Below are 18,260 nucleotides of genomic sequence, written 5' to 3'. Positions count from 1 at the left end.
AAGAAGTGTCTTGTTAGGCCGTAGTCGGGTATATGCGCCAGTACTTGCTTTTTGAAATTTTGAGTTCGAACCCTTATCTCCGCAAAATTAATTTTATTTGTTTCGTCAACCATTCCATGTTTTTCTTTCCAGCTGTCTCTATAAAAAAAACTAAACGTCTTCAAATACTTCATAAATCATAGCAAGGTCTACTAAGACTGCTCCTAGTGGGAGTAACATAGCTAGTAACATCACACATCTCAAGGCATTTTGGTGACATGGTATGCGAATAAATAAAGAAAGAGAGTGATGTGGTAACTAGCTATGTTACCATAACATCACACACCCCAAAGCAAAATGAGTCTACAACATAATAAATGACACAATGCATGACACCACATATAAGTTACTACCCACTATAAAGGTAGTAACCTAGACTAGTAACATGACATATGTTACTAGTCTAAGTTACTCCCCACTATGAGCAGCATAACCGGGCTGCTGTGATCTTCAGAGATCGCGAGGTCACACCTGGCCTGCCAAAATATTTTATTTGTTTCGTTCATATCACTGACAGGCAGGACCAGCATGTAAGGTGGTGCCAAGGTTACATGTGCCGGATAAAAAAATACTAGGGATCTTTTTGCAAAAGTTGTAAAGCCATGTGTCAATTTCTGATTGATTGAGAACCAAATTTTCACATGATTTGAAAGTTGTAGAACCGTGGTATTGTTTTTTACAAGATCTAAAACTAAATCTCACATCTAAAACTAAATCTCACGTGATAAATAAGTTATCGGACTATAGATGTAATTAGGGCATCTCCAACCGGCTGACCCAAACGGACGCGCTGGGCCGTCCGTTTTGGGCCGTTTGGGTGGCCAAGCGGACATCCGGACAGCGGCCCGCGTCCGCGTGTCCGTTTGGGTCGCGCGCTGCGCCCAACGCGCGGACGCAGCGCATTTGTAATAAAATAAAACAAAAATGAAAATAAAAAGGAAAACAACAAAACATAAATTTAAACTAGTTGGTCATTAAACTTAGCCCTATTTTGGGCAAATTTTACACAAAAGAAAGCCATATATGGCTTTAAACTAAATAAAAACCCTAGCCAGGGTTTGCGAGCACGCGGTGGCCGCCGGCAGTACTACCCCCAGTAGTACTCGTCGTCGTCGGCGTCGATGACGACGACGCCCCCCGGCGGCGACGCGCTGTTCCGACTCGAAACGCCGGAGGGCACCGGGGACTCCGGCCAGGGCGACCACTGCGCCCTTTCCCAGGCGGAGTCCGGGTTCGGCGGGCTCGCCGGCCTGCGCAGCCGTGCCCTCCGCGCGGACTCACCGCGGAGCTGCTCCTCCGCTGCGGCCTGCAGCTCCTCCTGTAGCCGGAGCGTGGCCAGCGCTCCTCCTCCGCCAGCGCGCGCGGCCCGGCGCTCCTCCTCCTCTGGAGCGCCGCCGACGCGTTGCCTCCTCCCGACGGCGCGCCAGCTCGAGGAAGGCCCACGCCTCCGCCTGGGCGTCCTCCTGGGCCTTCCTGGCCGCCTCCTCCAGCGCGGAGGCGCGCAGCGTCTCGGCGAGGTGCGGCCATTTGGCCAGCTCGTCGAGATCGCTCTGCTCGCGGGAGGCCGCGAGCGCCGCCTGCAGCTCCGGGTCGTCCTCCTCCGCCGCCTGGGCCTAGGGCTGGTACGGGGCCTGGGGCTGCTCGCCGATGTAGAGGCCGCCGGGGCGGTGGCCAGCCCGCCTAGCAGGTGTGCGTGGCTGCGCGCGAGGCCGCGCCGTCGCGGAGGTGAAGCACGTGTGCCGGCGCGCATCGTGCTCCACCTCGAACCACAAGTCCCAGTTGGGACTTGCGTCGCCGTAAGCGGGGTCCTGCTGGAGGTCCGCCTGTAGGATAACGTTGCATAGAAAACAAAAAAATTCCTACCGCGAGAACGCAATCCAAGCCAAGATGCAATCTAGAAGATGGGAGCAACGAGGGGATGAACGAGACTAACCCTTGAAGATTTCCAAAGCCTATAAGAGTAGGCTCTTATTGCTGCGGTAGATGATCACTTGCCGCTTGCAAAAGCGCGTAGAAGATCTTGATCACGATCGCTTCCGGCGCCACGAACGGGCAGCACCTCCGTACTCGGTCACACGTTCGGTTGTTGATGAAGACGACGTCCACCTCCCGTTCCAGCGGGCAGCGGAAATAGTAGCTCCTCTTGAATCCGACAGCACGACGGCGTGGTGTCGGTGGCGATGGAGAACTCCGGCGGAGCTTCGCTAAAGCTACGCGGGAGATATGGAGGAGAGGGGGGCGGCTAGGGTTTGGGAGGGGGTGGCCGGCCACTTCAATGGGGCGGCCAGCTTGTGGTCTTAGGGTGGCTGGCCCCCTCCCTTGGCCCCTCATTATATAGGTGGAACCCCAAGTGTTGGTCTCCAAGTCTTCGAATAAGACCTGAAACCAAAACCTTCCATATGAAAAGGAAACCTACCTAGGGTGGGAATCCCACTTGGGGTGGGATTCCCCCCTTCCATATGGGGGGGTGGCCGGCCCCCTAAGGGGGAGTCCACTTGGGACTCCTCCCCCACTAGGGTTGGCCGGCCAGGACTCCACCTTCCTTGGTGGTTTCTTCCGGACTTTTCTAGAACCTTCTAGAACCTTCCATATAACCTTCCGAATCATTTTAATTCACATAAAATGACATCCTATATATATGAATCTTATTCTCCGGACCATTTCGGAACTCCTCGTGATGTCCGGGATCTCATCCGGGACTCCGAACAAATATTCGAACTCCATTCCATATTCAAGTTCTACCATTTCAACATCCAACTTTAAGTGTGTCACCCTACGGTTCGTGAACTATGCGGACATGGTTGAGTACTCACTCCGACCAATAACCAATAGCGGGATCTGGAGATCCATAATGGCTCCCACATATTCAACGATGACTTTAGTGATCGAATGAACCATTCACATACGATACCAATTCCCTTTGTCACGCGATATTTTACTTGTCCGAGGTTTGATCTTCGGTATCACTCTATACCTTGTTCAACCTCGTCTCCTGACAAGTACTCTTTACTCGTACCGTGGTATGTGGTCTCTTATGAACTTATTCATATGCTTGCAAGACATTAGACGACATTCCACCGAGAGGGCCCAGAGTATATCTATCGGGATGGACAAATCCCACTGTTGATCCATATGCCTCAACTCATACTTTCCGGATACTTAATCCCACCTTTATAACCACCCATTTACGCAGTGGCGTTTGGTGTAATCAAAGTACCTTTCCGGTATAAGTGATTTACATGATCTCATGGTCATAAGGACTAGGTAACTATGTATCGAAAGCTTATAGCAAATAACTTAATGACGAGATCTTATGCTACGCTTAATTGGGTGTGTCCATTACATCATTCATACAATGATATAACCTTGTTATTAATAACATCCAATATTCATGATTATGAAACTAATCATCCATTAATCAACAAGCTAGTTAAGAGGCATACTAGGGACTTCTTTGTTTGTCTACATATCACACATGTACTAATGTTTCGGTTAATACAATTATAGCATGATATATAAACATTTATCATAAACATAAAGATATAAATAATAACCACTTTATTATTGCCTCTAGGGCATATCTCCTTCAGTCTCCCACTTGCACTAGAGTCAATAATCTAGTTTACATTTGTAAAGATATAACACCTTGGCCTTCCGGTGCTTTATCATGTATTGCTCACGGGAGAGGTTTTAGTCAACGGATCTGACACGCTCAGAAACGTATGTATTTTTTAATTCATTTGCGTCTCAACGCATCACTCATTTCCAAATGAGTCGGCATAAAATATGGTTGGTCTTCTGGTGGAACCTTAATTCCGCGGTCTGAAATATGTCACTAATATTGTCACACACAATATAGCTTCAAAGTTCTGACTCTGTCGGAACTACACCAAGTTCTCAAAGAACTTCTTGACTCAACATCCTCAGTCATTTGTTAAAACAATGACATACTATGCCTTCGTTTGTAGAATCCGTCACAATATTTAGAACTCTTCTAAATCTAACATAGACAACTTCTAGCTCATTGTGCTACCTTTAAAACAACACTTAGTCTAATTTGAGATTGAAATTCTATTTTTATATGTGACAAAACAAATATCGGTGTAATCACATTACAGCGATTTGTTTGTCATTTCTCCATACAAAACTATATATGTATCCTTGGTTCTTCTAAAGTACTCAAGGATACTCTTACTGTCGTCCAATGATCATCTCATGAATCATTCTGGTACATGCTCATAACATTTTAGAGCATAGGACATCTGATTGTGTACATATTATTCGTGATTCATAATCACTCATGTGTTTTTACTCATTGAGTATCAGATACACTCAAGTCTTGTTAAAACTTCTCATGACAAGAACATTTTCTTAATATTTCTATATGAACTATTTCAATATCCATTCTATGTACTTTGACTTAAACTTATTTTGTGTTTCAATCTATCTTCATAGATCTTGACACTAGATATGTTTCAGTCCATATCCTTTCATTGAAATTAATTTCTCAATGAAACCTTTTAATCAAGTATATAATTACATCATTTATAACCAACTATATGTCACCTACATAAAGTATTATAAATGTGTCTTAGCGCTCCCACTTAATTTCTTGCAAATGCAAGCCTCTTCATCGTCTTTGATGAAATCAAAAACTCTTTGACTATTTCATCTGGTGAAGATTCCAACTCCGCGATACTTACTTCATCCAATTGAAGTTCGTATACCTATCTAGTATTCCACGGACCAGCAAAACTCTTGGTTGTATCTTGTATACACCTTTAATACATACTTCTGATAAGTAATGTATTTTGCCATCCTACTAGCATATCTCATATAAGAAATATGTAGTGATTACTAGAATAATCCACATAGACTATAAGCATTGCTACGGAAGATCTAATCTTATCGTAGTCAACTCTTTGAACTTTGTCGTAAACAATTTTTTGACAAGTCGAGCTTCTTCAAGGATATTTCATCCAAGTCTATAGATCCATTTACTTTCAAAAAGTATTCATCTATTATGGATTTTATGGCGCATGGCCATTTTAACGGAGTCATGGCCCATCATAACTTATTTGTTTGTAGTTGGTTTATCATTGTTCAAAATCAATCCTTTGTCCACAAATCATTTATTTGATCACAAAGTAAACCATACCTACAAGGTTCAATATGTACTTCGATCTCCATGGCTAAAACACTTTGTAGTCATGGGAGCCATGATCGTCGTGGCCGCTTCCGAAACCAATTCCGATGCTGCGCTACTCTGATCATTATGCTCAGGTTCATAAACCTCATTATATTGTCCTCCCACTCAAATACTTCACTAGAAACAATTTCTCGGAAATAAGAAACATTGACAAACACTTTTGTCTTTGTCTCGTGGGAAGAATTCCCAATTAAATCTCTGGGATAACCAACAAAGATATTCATCCGATTTTGGTTGTATACTCTTTAGACCAAAATTTAAAGAAAGGACTATTAGGTTTTATACCCATGCCATAACTTGTATGGTGTCATTTCATCGGATCATGATGATGTTCTATTCAGTGTAAAAGCGGTAGTCACTAAAGCATAATCCACAAAAATATAATGACATCAATATTTTATCTCATCATTGACCCAACAAGGTTTGGATACATCTCTTGGATACTTCATCATCACTATGATACTCCAAGAAACGTGAGTTGTAGAACAATTTCATAACTCTCTTAGATGTTCGCTAAAACTCGTAATTCAAATATTTCCACCATGATCCAATCATAGATATTTGACTTTTCTATTACGATTATTTCCACTTCATGCTGAAATTTATTTGAATCCATTCAAATGTTTCAAACTTCTTCCTTATTGAATATATCCACATATATACTCAATTCATTGTTGAAAGTTTTCATGAAGTAGAAGAATCTCCCGCACACAACTATCCTCAGTGAACCACATACATCATTATGTATTTTTCCACTAAGTTTGTTGCCCGTTCAACTCTTGGCCTATGAACAGTATTTTAATCATTCTATTTAGAAAAGATTTGCAAGCGCCAAATGATTCAAAAATCAAATGACTCCAAAAATCCATTTGCATGGAGTTCCTTCATGCATTCCTTTCTAACATGACCTAAATGGCGGTTCCACAAATAAGTGGAATTCAAATCATTTGCCTTATGGCATTTTAGCGTCAGTGTTATGTATGTGTGTTTCACCATTAAGATTTATAATAACTTATCCATCGTATATGGAGTAATGTCATAATTTGAACAACTCATTGTTTTCATTTGACCAGAGTGACACGCGTACAGCACGCGACCGTTGGGAACCCCAAGTGGAAGGTGTGATGCGTATAGCAGTAAGTTTCCCTCAGTTAGAAACCAAGGTTTATCGAACCAGTAGGAGTTAAGAAGCACGTTGAAGGTTGATGGCGGCGAGATGTAGTGCGGCGCAACACCAGGGATTCCGACGCCAACGTGGAACCTGCACAACACAAACCAAGTACTTTGCCCCAACGAAACAGCGAGGTTGTCAATCTCACCGGCTTGCTGTAACAAAGGATTAGATGTATAGTGTGGATGATGATTGTTTGCAGAAAACAGCAGTAACGTATTGCGATGATTGTATTTCAGTATAGAAAATTGGACCGGGGTCCACAGTTCACTAGAGGTGTCTCTCCCATAAGATAAACATCATGTTGGGTGAACAAATTACAGTTGGGCAATTGACAAATAGAGAGGGCATGACCATGCACATACATATTATGATGAGTATAGTGAGATTTAATTGGGCATTACGACAAAGTACATAGACCGCTATCCAGCATGCATCTATGCCTAAAAAGTCCACCTTCAGGTTATCATCCGAACCCCCTCCAGTATTAAGTTGCTAACAACAGACAATTGCATTAAGTATTGTGCGAAATGTGATCAGTGACTACATCCTCGAACATAGCACCAATGTTTTATCCCTAGTGGCAACAGCATATCCATAATCTTAGAGGTTTCTGTCACTCCCCCAGATTCACGGAGACATGAACCCACTATCGAGCATAAATACTCCCTCTTGGAGTTACAAGCATCTACTTGGCCAGAGCATCTACTAGTAACGGAGAGCATGCAAGATCATAAACAACACATAGATATAAATTGATAATCAACATAACATGGTATTCTCTATTCATCGGATCCCAACAAACGCAACATATAGAATTACAGATAGATGATCTTGATCATGTTCGGCAGCTCACAAGACCCGACAATTAAGCACAATGGGGAGAAGACAACCATCTAGCTACTGCTATGGACCCATAGTCCAGGGGTAGACTACTCACACATCACTCCGGAGGCGACCATGGCGGCGTAGAGTCCTCCGGGAGATGATTCCCCTCTCCGGCAGGGTGCCGGAGGCGATCTCCTGAATCCCCCGAGATGGGATTGGCGGCGGCGGCGTCTCTGGAAGGTTTTCCGTATTGTGGCTCTCGGTACTGGGGGTTTCGCGACGAAGGCTATTTGTAGGCGGAAGGGCAGGTCAAGGAGCGTCACGAGGGGCCCAGATGACAGGGCCGCGCGGCCAAGACCTAGGCCGCGCCGCCATAGTGTGGCGGCGCCCCGTGGCCCCACTTCGTCTCCTCTTCGGTCTTCTGGAAGCTTCGTGGCAAAATAGGCCCCTGGGCGTTGATTTCGTCCAATTCCGAGAATATTTCCTTACTAGGATTTCTGAAACCAAAAACAGCAGAAAACAGCAACTGGCACTTTGGCATCTTGTTAATAGGTTAGTTCCAGAAAATGCACGAATATGACATAAAGTGTGCATAAAACATGTAGATATCATCAATAATGTGGCATGGAACATAAGAAATTATCGATACGTCGGAGACGTATCAGCATCCCCAAGCTTAGTTCCTGCTCGTCCCGAGCAGGTAAACGATAAACAAAGATAATTTCTGGAGTGACATGCCATCATAACCTTGATCATACTATTTGTAAAGCATATGAGCTGAGATCAAATCATTCAAAGCAAGTATCTATATTGACATAAGAGATGATAATGCAAGAGTTAGACAAGCTAGAAGTTTTCATGAACTATTGCTTTAAAGACATGCAACCGTACAAAGTTCATTAAAGATGTATTAAGTATTCAGCATAGAAGTTCTATCCTTCATTCCAAGCATCAAGTAAATTTTCACAACATAAGAAGGATTCAGTCAAGTAAACATAAACATGAACGTCATGAATCAACTGTTTCGAAGTCTACTCAACCGGTGAGCACAAGCATTTGGTATTAGCACCAGGATGTTATGGCATAAAGAACGTTAATGGGGGTTTGGAAGGCCAAATGGAAGAAAGGCTTGCAAAGCTGTAAATGACCATTAGACAAGAGGAAGCCTTATGATCGAAGCTATGCAAGGAGTAGTGATTGCCATGCAACGGATGCACATAGAGCTATATGTGTATGAAAGCTCTCCAATGGAACTAGTGGGGGTGCATCCAACTTGGTTGCTCACGAAGACCTAGAGCACTTTTGAGGAGGCTCATCATTGGAATATACAACCCAAGTTCTATAGTGTAAATTCCCCACATAGTTATACTAGTAAAACATGAAAACTCTCTCATATGAATGTAGGTGCTAAACATGAGCACAAATGATGACTATGAATAATGCGGGTGCTAAAACATGAGCACAAGTGTGGATAAAAGATAGTAATGCTGCCCCCTTTTTCTTTATTCTCTTTTTTTTCTTTTTCTTTTTCTTTTCCTTTTTTTCTTTCTTTTCATTTTTTTTCTTTCTTCTCTTTTTTTTCTTTTTGATGGCCTCCACGGCTCTTTTCATTTTTAGGGGCAACATCCTAATATGACAACACACTTTTTGGTACAAATAACTCATAATGAATGAAACATGATGTATGAAACTGTATGCCTCTGCCAGTGTAGCAGGATGTGCAATGATCTAGCGTAACATGGGTAAACCACACATCAGCTGTATATGATCATGCATAGCAATATATAAATAATAAATGACAACATGGCATGTAATGTAAAAATGGATGTTGCATGGCAATATATCTCGGAACAGCTATGGAAATGCTGTGGTAGGTAGGTATGGTGGCTGTTTTGAGGAGATGTATGGGCTTATGTGTAGGAGAACAAGAGAAAGTTCTCCCACGGGTTTGGATGTACCGGCGAAGTATGCACAATTCTCAATGTGAGCAAAAGGCAATGCACAGTACCGAGGAGGCTAGCAAATTTGGATGGTGGAAGTGCCAAAAACCGTAGCTTAACATTAGTCAAAAAGAACTCACAAGCTTATTGCAAACAACTAGCAGGTTCATCATTAAGAGCATGATTAAAATTTACTCCAAGGAGGGCCGTTCACGGTGGCACAAGTACCCCGCTAGCTCCCTCGACCTTCAGCACAACTTAGTTATTACGATGAACTCTCAGACATGGAAAGCTATCAAGTCCAACTACGCCTTCAACTATTTAAATAGAGTTTGTAGTACGGCACAAGCTTAAAGACAACAATCCACTACTAATTTTAACTTATTTATCCAGCAAGGCTTACCATCTAAATATCTCAAAACATTTGCAAAGAATCAAGTTATCAAAGCTCAATGTTCTACAAGTATTTTATTATAAATTACCACATGCAACATTTCCCGTTTCCAACCATACAACAATTTAACGAAGAAGAAACTTCGCCATGAATACTATGAGTAGAGCCTAAGGACATACTTGTCCATATGCTACAGCGGAGCGTGTCTCTCTCCCACAAAATGAATGCTAGGGTCCATTTTATTCAAACAAAACAAAAACAAAAACAAACCGACGCTCCAAGAAAAGCACATAAGCTGTGATGGAATAAAAATATAGTTTCAGGGGAGGAACCTGATAATGTTGTCGATGAAGAAGGGGATGCCTTGGGCATCCCCAAGCTTAGACGCTTGAGTCTTCTTGATATATGCAGGGGTGAACCACCGGGGCACCCCCAAGCTTAGAGCTTTCACTCTCCTTGATCATGTTGTATCATCTCCCTCTCTTGATCCTTGAAAACTTCCTCCACACCAAACTTAGAACAACTCATTAGAGGGTTAGTGCACAATCAAAATATACATGTTCAGAGGTGACATAATCATTCTTAACACTTCTGGACATTGCACAAAGCTACTGAAAGTCAACGGAATCGAAATATCCATCGAACATAACAAAACTGGCAATGCGAAATAAAAGGCAGAATCTGTCAAAAACAGAACAGTTCGTATTGACGAATTTTATCGAGGCACCAGACTTGCTCAAATGAAAATGCTCAAATTGAATGAAAGTTGCGTACATATCTGAGGATCACTAACGTAAATTGGCATAATTTTCTGAGTTACCTACAGAGAATTTTGCCCAGATTCGTGACAGCAAAGAAATCTGTTTCTGCGCAGTAATCCAAATCTAGTATGAACTTTACTATCAACGACTTTACTTGGCACAATAAAACACTAAACTAAGATAAGGAGAGGTTGCTACAGTAGTAAACAACTTCCAAGACACAAAATAAAAACAAAGTACTGTAGTAAAAAACATGGGTTGTCTCCCATAAGCGCTTTTCTTTAACGCCTTTCAGCTAGGCGCAGAAAGTGTATATCAAGTATTATCAAGAGACGAAGTGTCGACATCATAATTTGTTCTAATAATAGAATCAAAAGGTAACTTCATTCTCTTTCTAGGGAAGTGTTCCATACCTTTCTTGAGAGGAAATTGATATTTTATATTACCTTCCTTCATATCAATGATAGCACCAACAGTTCGAAAAAAAGGTCTTCCCAATATGATGGGACAAGATGCATTGCATTCAATATCCAAGACAACAAAATCAACGGGGACAAGGTTATTGTTAACGGTAATGCGAACATATCAACTTTCCCCAAAGGTTTCTTTGTAGAATGATCAGCAAGATTAACATCCAAATAACAATTTTTCAGCGGTGGCAAGTCAAGCATATTATAAATTTTCTTAGGCATAACAGAAATACTTGCACCAAGATCACATAAAGCATTACAATCAAAATCTTTGACCCTCATCTTAATGATGGGTTCCCAACCATCCTCTAGCTTTCTAGGAATAGAGGCTTCGCGCTCTAGTTTCTCTTCTCTAGCTTTTATGAGAGCACTTGTAATATGTTGCGTGAAAGCCAAATTTATAGCACTAGCATTGGGACTTTTAGCAAGTTTTTGTAAGAACTTTATAACTTCAGAGATGTGGCAATCATCAAAATTCAAACCATTATAATCTAAAGCAATGGGATCATCATCCCCAATGTTGGAAAAAATTTCAGCAGTTTTATCACAGCGATTTGCAGCTTTAGCGATTTCAGGCAGTTTTTCGCGCTTTGCATTAGAAGTGGAAACATTGCTAACACCAATTCTTTTATTATTATTAGTAGGAGGTGCAGCAACTTGTGTAGCATTAGCATTAATAGTGGTGGTAATAGTCCAAACTTTAGCTATATTCTCTTCTTTTTCATTTTCTTCTCTTTCCCACCTAGCACGCAATTCGGCCATCAATCTTATATTCTCATTAATTCTAACTTGGATGGCATTTGCTGTAGTAGTGATTTTATTATCTATATCCTCAGGTTTAGCAGCCATTTTATTAATTAAAGAAGATTGTGACGCAGACATGTATGATATTCGGTTTTCAGCATTAGCAAGTTTAGTTTGCAACCCCGAAATCTCCATATTCAAATTTTCAAGTTGATTTCCTATATTCTTCAACAAGGTAGATTGCTCATTCATAGTTTTAGTAAACAATTTATTTTGCTCATATTGTGATTGCATGAAGTTCTTGGTGGATCTTTCAATTTCTAACATCTTTTCCTCATTAGGTGAAGCGTATCTACCATAAGAGTTACCATTAGCAGGATATGGCATAGAGTTATTGTAATTGTTATTCTTAATGAAATTCACATCAACATATTCTTTTCGAGCAGCCAACGAAGCTAACGGAACATTATTAGGATCAACATTAGTCCTACCATTCACAAGCATAGACATAATAGCATCAATCTTATCACTCAAGGATGAGGTTTCTTCGACAGAATTTACCTTCTTACCTTGTGGAGCTCTTTCCGTGTGCCATTCAGAATAATTGATCATCATATTATCAAGAAGCTTTGTTGCTTCACCAAGAGTGATGGACATAAAGGTACCTCCAGCAGCTGAATCCAATAGGTTCCGCGAAGAGAAATTCAGTCCTGCATAAAAGGTTTGGATGATCATCCAAGTAGTCAGTCCATGGGTTGGGCAATTTTTAACCAAAGATTTCATTCTTTCCCATGCTTGTGCAACATGCTCAGTATCCAATTGTTTAAAATTCATTATGCTACTCGTCAAAGATATAATTTTAGCAGGGGGATAATATCTACCAATAAAAGCATCCTTGCATTTAGTCCATGAATCAATACTATTCTTAGGCAGAGATAGCAACCAATCTTTAGCTCTTCCTCTTAATGAGAAAGGGAACAATTTTAATTTTATAATGTCACCATCTACATCTTTATATTTTTGCATTTCACACAATTCAACAAAATTATTGAGATGGGCAGCAGCATCATCGAGAACTAACACTGAAAATTGCTCTCGCATAACAAGGTTCAGTAAAGCAGGTTTAATTTCAAAGAATTCTGCTGTAGTAGCAGGTGGAGCAATAGGTGTGCATAAGAAATCATTATTATTTGTGGTTGTGAAGTCACACAACTTAGTATTTTCAGGAGTACCCATTTTAGCAACAGTAAATAAAGCAAACTAGATAAAGTAAATGCAAGTAACTAATTTTTGTGTGTTTTTGATATAGCAAACAAGATAGCAAATAAAGTAAAACTAGCAACTAATTTTTTTGTATTTTGATTTAGTGCAGCAAACAAAGTAGTAAATAAAACTAAGCAAGACAAAAACAAAGTAAAGAGATTGGGATGTGGAGACTCCCTTGCAGCGTGTCTTGATCTCCCGGCAACGGCGCCAGAAATTTAGCTTGACACGCGTACAAAGACGCGACCGTTGGGAACCCCAAGTGGAAGGTGTGATGCGTACAGCAGAAGTTTCCTCGCTTAGAAACCAAGGTTTATCGAACCAGTAGGAGTTAAGAAGCACGTTGAAGGTTGATGGCGGCGAGATGTAGTGCGGCGCAACACCAGGGATTCCGGCGCCAACGTGGAACCTGCACAACACAAACCAAGTACTTTGCCCCAACGAAACAGCGAGGTTGTCAATCTCACCGGCTTGCTGTAACAAAGGATTAGATGTATAGTGTGGATGATGATTGTTTGCAGAAAACAGTAGAACAAAGATTGCAGAGATTGTATTTCAGTATAGAGAATTGGACCGGGGTCCACAGTTCACTAGAGGTGTCTCTCCCATAAGATAAACAGCATGTTGGGTGAACAAATTACAGTTGGGCAATTGACAAATAGAGAGGGCATGACCATGCACATACATATTATGATAAGTATAGTGAGATTTAATTGGGCATTACGACAAAGTACATAGACCGCTATCCAGCATGCATCTATGCCTAAAAAGTCCACCTTCAGGTTATCATCCGAACCCCCTCCAGTATTAAGTTGCTAACAACAGACAATTGCATTAAGTATTACGCGTAATGTGATTAGTGACTACATCCTCGAACATAGCACCAATGTTTTATCCCTAGTGGCAACAGCACATCCATAATCTTAGAGGTTTCTGTCACTCCCCCAGATTCACGGAGACATGAACCCACTATCGAGCATAAATACTCCCTCTTGGAGTTACAAGCATCTACTTGGCCAGAGCATCTACTAGTAACGGAGAGCATGCAAGATCATAAACAACACATAGATATAAATTGATAATCAACATAACATGGTATTCTCTATTCATCGGATCCCAACAAACGCAACATATAGAATTACAGATAGATGATCTTGATCATGTTCGGCAGCTCACAAGACCCGACAATTAAGCACAATGGGGAGAAGACAACCATCTAGCTACTGCTATGGACCCATAGTCCAGGGGTAGACTACTCACACATCACTCCGGAGGCGACCATGGCGGCGTAGAGTCCTCCAGGAGATGATTCCCCTCTCCAGCAGGGTGCCGGAGGCGATCTCCTAAATCCCCCGAGATGGGATTGGCGGCGGCGGCGTCTCAGTAAGGTTTTCCGTATCGTGGCTCTCGGTACTGGGGGTTTCGCGACGAAGGCTATTTGTAGGCGGAAGGGCAGGTCAAGGGGCGTCACGAGGGGCCCAGATGACAGGGCCGCGCAGCCAAGACCTAGGCCGCGCCGCCCTGTAGTCTGGCCGCCTCGTGGCCCCACTTCGTCTCCTCTTCGGTCTTCTGGAAGCTTCGTGGCAAAATAGGATCCTGGGCATTGATTTCGTCCAATTCCGAGAATATTTCCTTACTAGGATTTCTGAAACCAAAAACAGCAGAAACAAAGAATCGGCACTTCGGCATCTTGTTAATAGGTTAGTTCCAGAAAATGCACGAATATGACATAAAGTGTGCATAAAACATGTAGATATCATCAATAATGTGGCATGGAACATAATAAATTATCGATACGTCGGAGACGTATCACAGAGCAAAATAACAATTATTAAGTTCTTTATTATAAATTCTAAGGGCTAGATAGAATGCTAACGATGAACATAATAACACTTTATTTTTGTTCCAGTCGTGCATTCCTATCATATTCCTTGTCAGTCACTTAGGCCATTGTATTCTTGTATTGCGTTGTCTTGTATGACTCTTCATACCAACCAATATAGTACTAATACCCAAGAATTTCATAGTGTGACCTAACTAGGAATACAACCATAACATGTATATCATTTATATACACCTGAGCTAGACTTTTTAGTCTTTTCTTTCTTTCTGCCAAAATATCTTTTGCAGTTTCTCTTTTAGCTTTCCTCATTATTCAGAAAAACACTTCAACATCAATAACTTCTAGGTTTGTTGGTCTAATATCAATAACCTTGAGGTTCTTATTTTGAAGTTGATCATCATATGACAAGTGTTCTAGATTTCACTATTAGTAACTTTGTAATACGATGAACAATTTCACTCATAACTTTATCCATCAATTCATGACAACTTTCTGAGGCCATGTCTGTACATGCTAGGCTCATAAAGTTTAACCTTAGTATTCGCATGTGCAAATCTGGCTTGCACCCATTGTATGCACACGTAGAATCTATCACACCCGATCATCACGTGATGCTTCGATACGACGAGTCTTAGCAACGGTGCATACTAAGGATGATAACTTCATGGATATGCGAATATCGTTAGTGCCCCAATAGTTGGAGGATTGTGACGCCTGGCGTCTTCAACCTTCATACATTCCCATAAAACTTATGAGTTTATGTAGTCTCACCAAATTATATTCTATCATCTTGCAATAAGGTCTTAGATATCACATATATCTCATACCTTGATTATTTCTGAAAACTAAATTTTCAGCTCCTTACTTTTCAAACAAATTTGAACTTCAAGTTTGACGGAGACAAGATAACTTTAGGTACTAATTGAAACCATAGCTCTTTGAATCAATAATGTGAGGTTTACTAAAAGTTTGCAATAGGACTTAATCAATTCTTGATTCTTTAACAATACGGTACCAATCCGTAAAGTTTCTTGTCAGATTTTAACAGTATTTCTATCTCAATAACAAGACTAGCGCATGGTAGAAAAACGGATGCCAATACTACAAAATTAATTCAAAATACTACTCAGACTATGTTTATGATAATTAGTTCATGTTTTAATCTAATTACTAATGAACTCCCACTTAATACAACATCCCTCATAGTTGTTAAGTGGTACACGATCCAAATCCACTACACCAAAACCGATCATCACGTGAGATGATGTAGCTTCAATGGTGAACATCAACATGTTGATCATATCATCCATATGACTCGTGTTCAACCTTTCGGTTTCCGTTGTCCCGAGGCCATGTCTCAGACATGCTAGGCTCGTCAAGCAAACCCAAGTATTCGCGTGTGCAACATTGCTTACACCCGTTGTATGTGAACGTTGAGTCTATCACATCCGATCATCACGAGATGCTTCAAACGATTTAACTGTACAACGGTGCATACGAGGGGAGAACACTTTATTATCTTGATATTAATGTGAGGGATCATCTTATAATGCTACCGTCGCGTTCTAAGCAAAATAAGATGCATAAAAGGATTAACATCACATGCAGTTCATATGTGATATGATATGGCCCTTTTGTCTTTGCGCCTTTGATCTTCATCTCCAAAGCACGGACATGATCTCCATCATCTTCGGGCATGATCTCCATCATCGTCGGCGTAGCGTCAAGGTTCATGGCGCCGTCTTCATGGTTGTTCACCTCATGTAGCAACTATTACAACTACTTTGAAATACTACTCAACATGAAATTTAAAGACAACCATAAGGCTCCAGCCGGTTGCCACAATACAATAATGATCATCTCATACATATTCATCATCACATTATGGCCATATCACATCACCAAACCCTGCAAAACCAAGTTAGACGTCTCTAATTTGGTTTGCATATTTTACGTGGTTTAGGGTTTTCGAGAGAGATCTAATCTACCTACGAACATGAACCACAACGTTGATACTAATGTTTTCAATAGAAGAGTAAATTGAATCTTCACTATAGTAGGAGAGACAGACACCCGCAAAGCCTCTTATGCAATACAAGTTGCATGTCGAACGAGGAACAAGTCTCATGAACGCGGTCATGTAAAGTTAGTCCGAGCCGCTTCATCCCACTATGCCACGAAGATGCAAAGTACTCAAACTAAAGATAACAAGAGCATCAACGCCCACAAACCATTGTGTTCTACTCGTGCAACCATCTATGCATAGACACGGCTCTGATACCACTGTAGGATAACGTTGCATAGAAAACAAAAATTTTCCTACCGCGAGAACGCAATCCAAGCCAAGATGCAATCTAGAAGATGGGAGCAACGAGGGGATGAACGAGACTAACCCTTGAAGATTTCCAAAGCCTATAAGAGTAGGCTCTTATTGCTGCGGTAGACAATTACTTGCCGCTTGCAAAAGCGCGTAGAAGATCTTGATCACGATCGCTTCCGGCGCCACGAACGGGCAGCACCTCCGTACTCGGTCACACGTTCGGTTGTTGATGAAGACGACGTCCACCTCCCGTTCCAGCGGGCAGCGGAAGTAGTAGCTCCTCTTGAATCCGACAGCACGACGGCGTGGTGTCGGTGGCGATGGAGAACTCCGGCGGAGCTTCGCTAAAGCTACACGGGAGATATGGAGGAGAGGGGGGCGGCTAGGGTTTGGGAGGGGGTGGCCGGCCACTTCAATGGGGCGGCCAGCTTGTGGTCTTAGGGTGGCCGGCCCCCTCCCTTGGCCCCTCATTATATAGGTGGAACCCCAAGTGTTGGTCTCCAAGTCTTCGAATAAGACCTGAAACCAAAACCTTCCATATGAAAAGGAAACCTACCTAGGGTGGGAATCCCACTTGGGGTGGGATTCCCCCCTTCCATATGGGGGGGTGGCCGGCCCCCTAAGGGGGAGTCCACTTGGGACTCCTCCCCCACTAGGGTTGGCCGGCCATGGAGGTGGAGTCCCTCCGGGACTCCACCTTCCTTGGTGGTTTCTTCCGGACTTTTCTAGAACCTTCTAGAACCTTCCATAGAACCTTCCGAATCATTTTAATTCACATAAAATGACATCCTATATATATGAATCTTATTCTCCGGACCATTCCAGAACTCCTCGTGATGTCCGGGATCTCATCCGGGACTCTGAACAAATATTCGAACTCCATTCCATATTCAAGTTCTACCATTTCAACATCCAACTTTAAGTGTGTCACCCTACGGTTCGTGAACTATGCGGACATGGTTGAGTACTCACTCCGACCAATAACCAATAGCGGGATCTGGAGATCCATAATGACTCCCACATATTCAACGATGACTTTAGTGATCGAATGAACCATTTACATACGATACCAATTCCCTTTGTCACGCGATATTTTACTTGTCCGAGGTTTGATCTTCGGTATCACTCTATACCTTGTTCAACCTCGTCTCCTGACAAGTACTCTTTACTCGTACCGTGGTATGTGGTCTCTTATGAACTTATTCATATGCTTGCAAGACATTAGATGACATTCCACCGAGAGGGCCCAGAGTATATCTATCGGGATGGACAAATCCC

Source organism: Lolium perenne, chromosome 3, assembly GCF_019359855.2.
Source record: "Lolium perenne isolate Kyuss_39 chromosome 3, Kyuss_2.0, whole genome shotgun sequence".
In the NCBI taxonomy this organism is placed as follows: domain Eukaryota; kingdom Viridiplantae; phylum Streptophyta; class Magnoliopsida; order Poales; family Poaceae; genus Lolium; species Lolium perenne.
Note: the sequence above shows the minus strand (reverse complement) of the source record.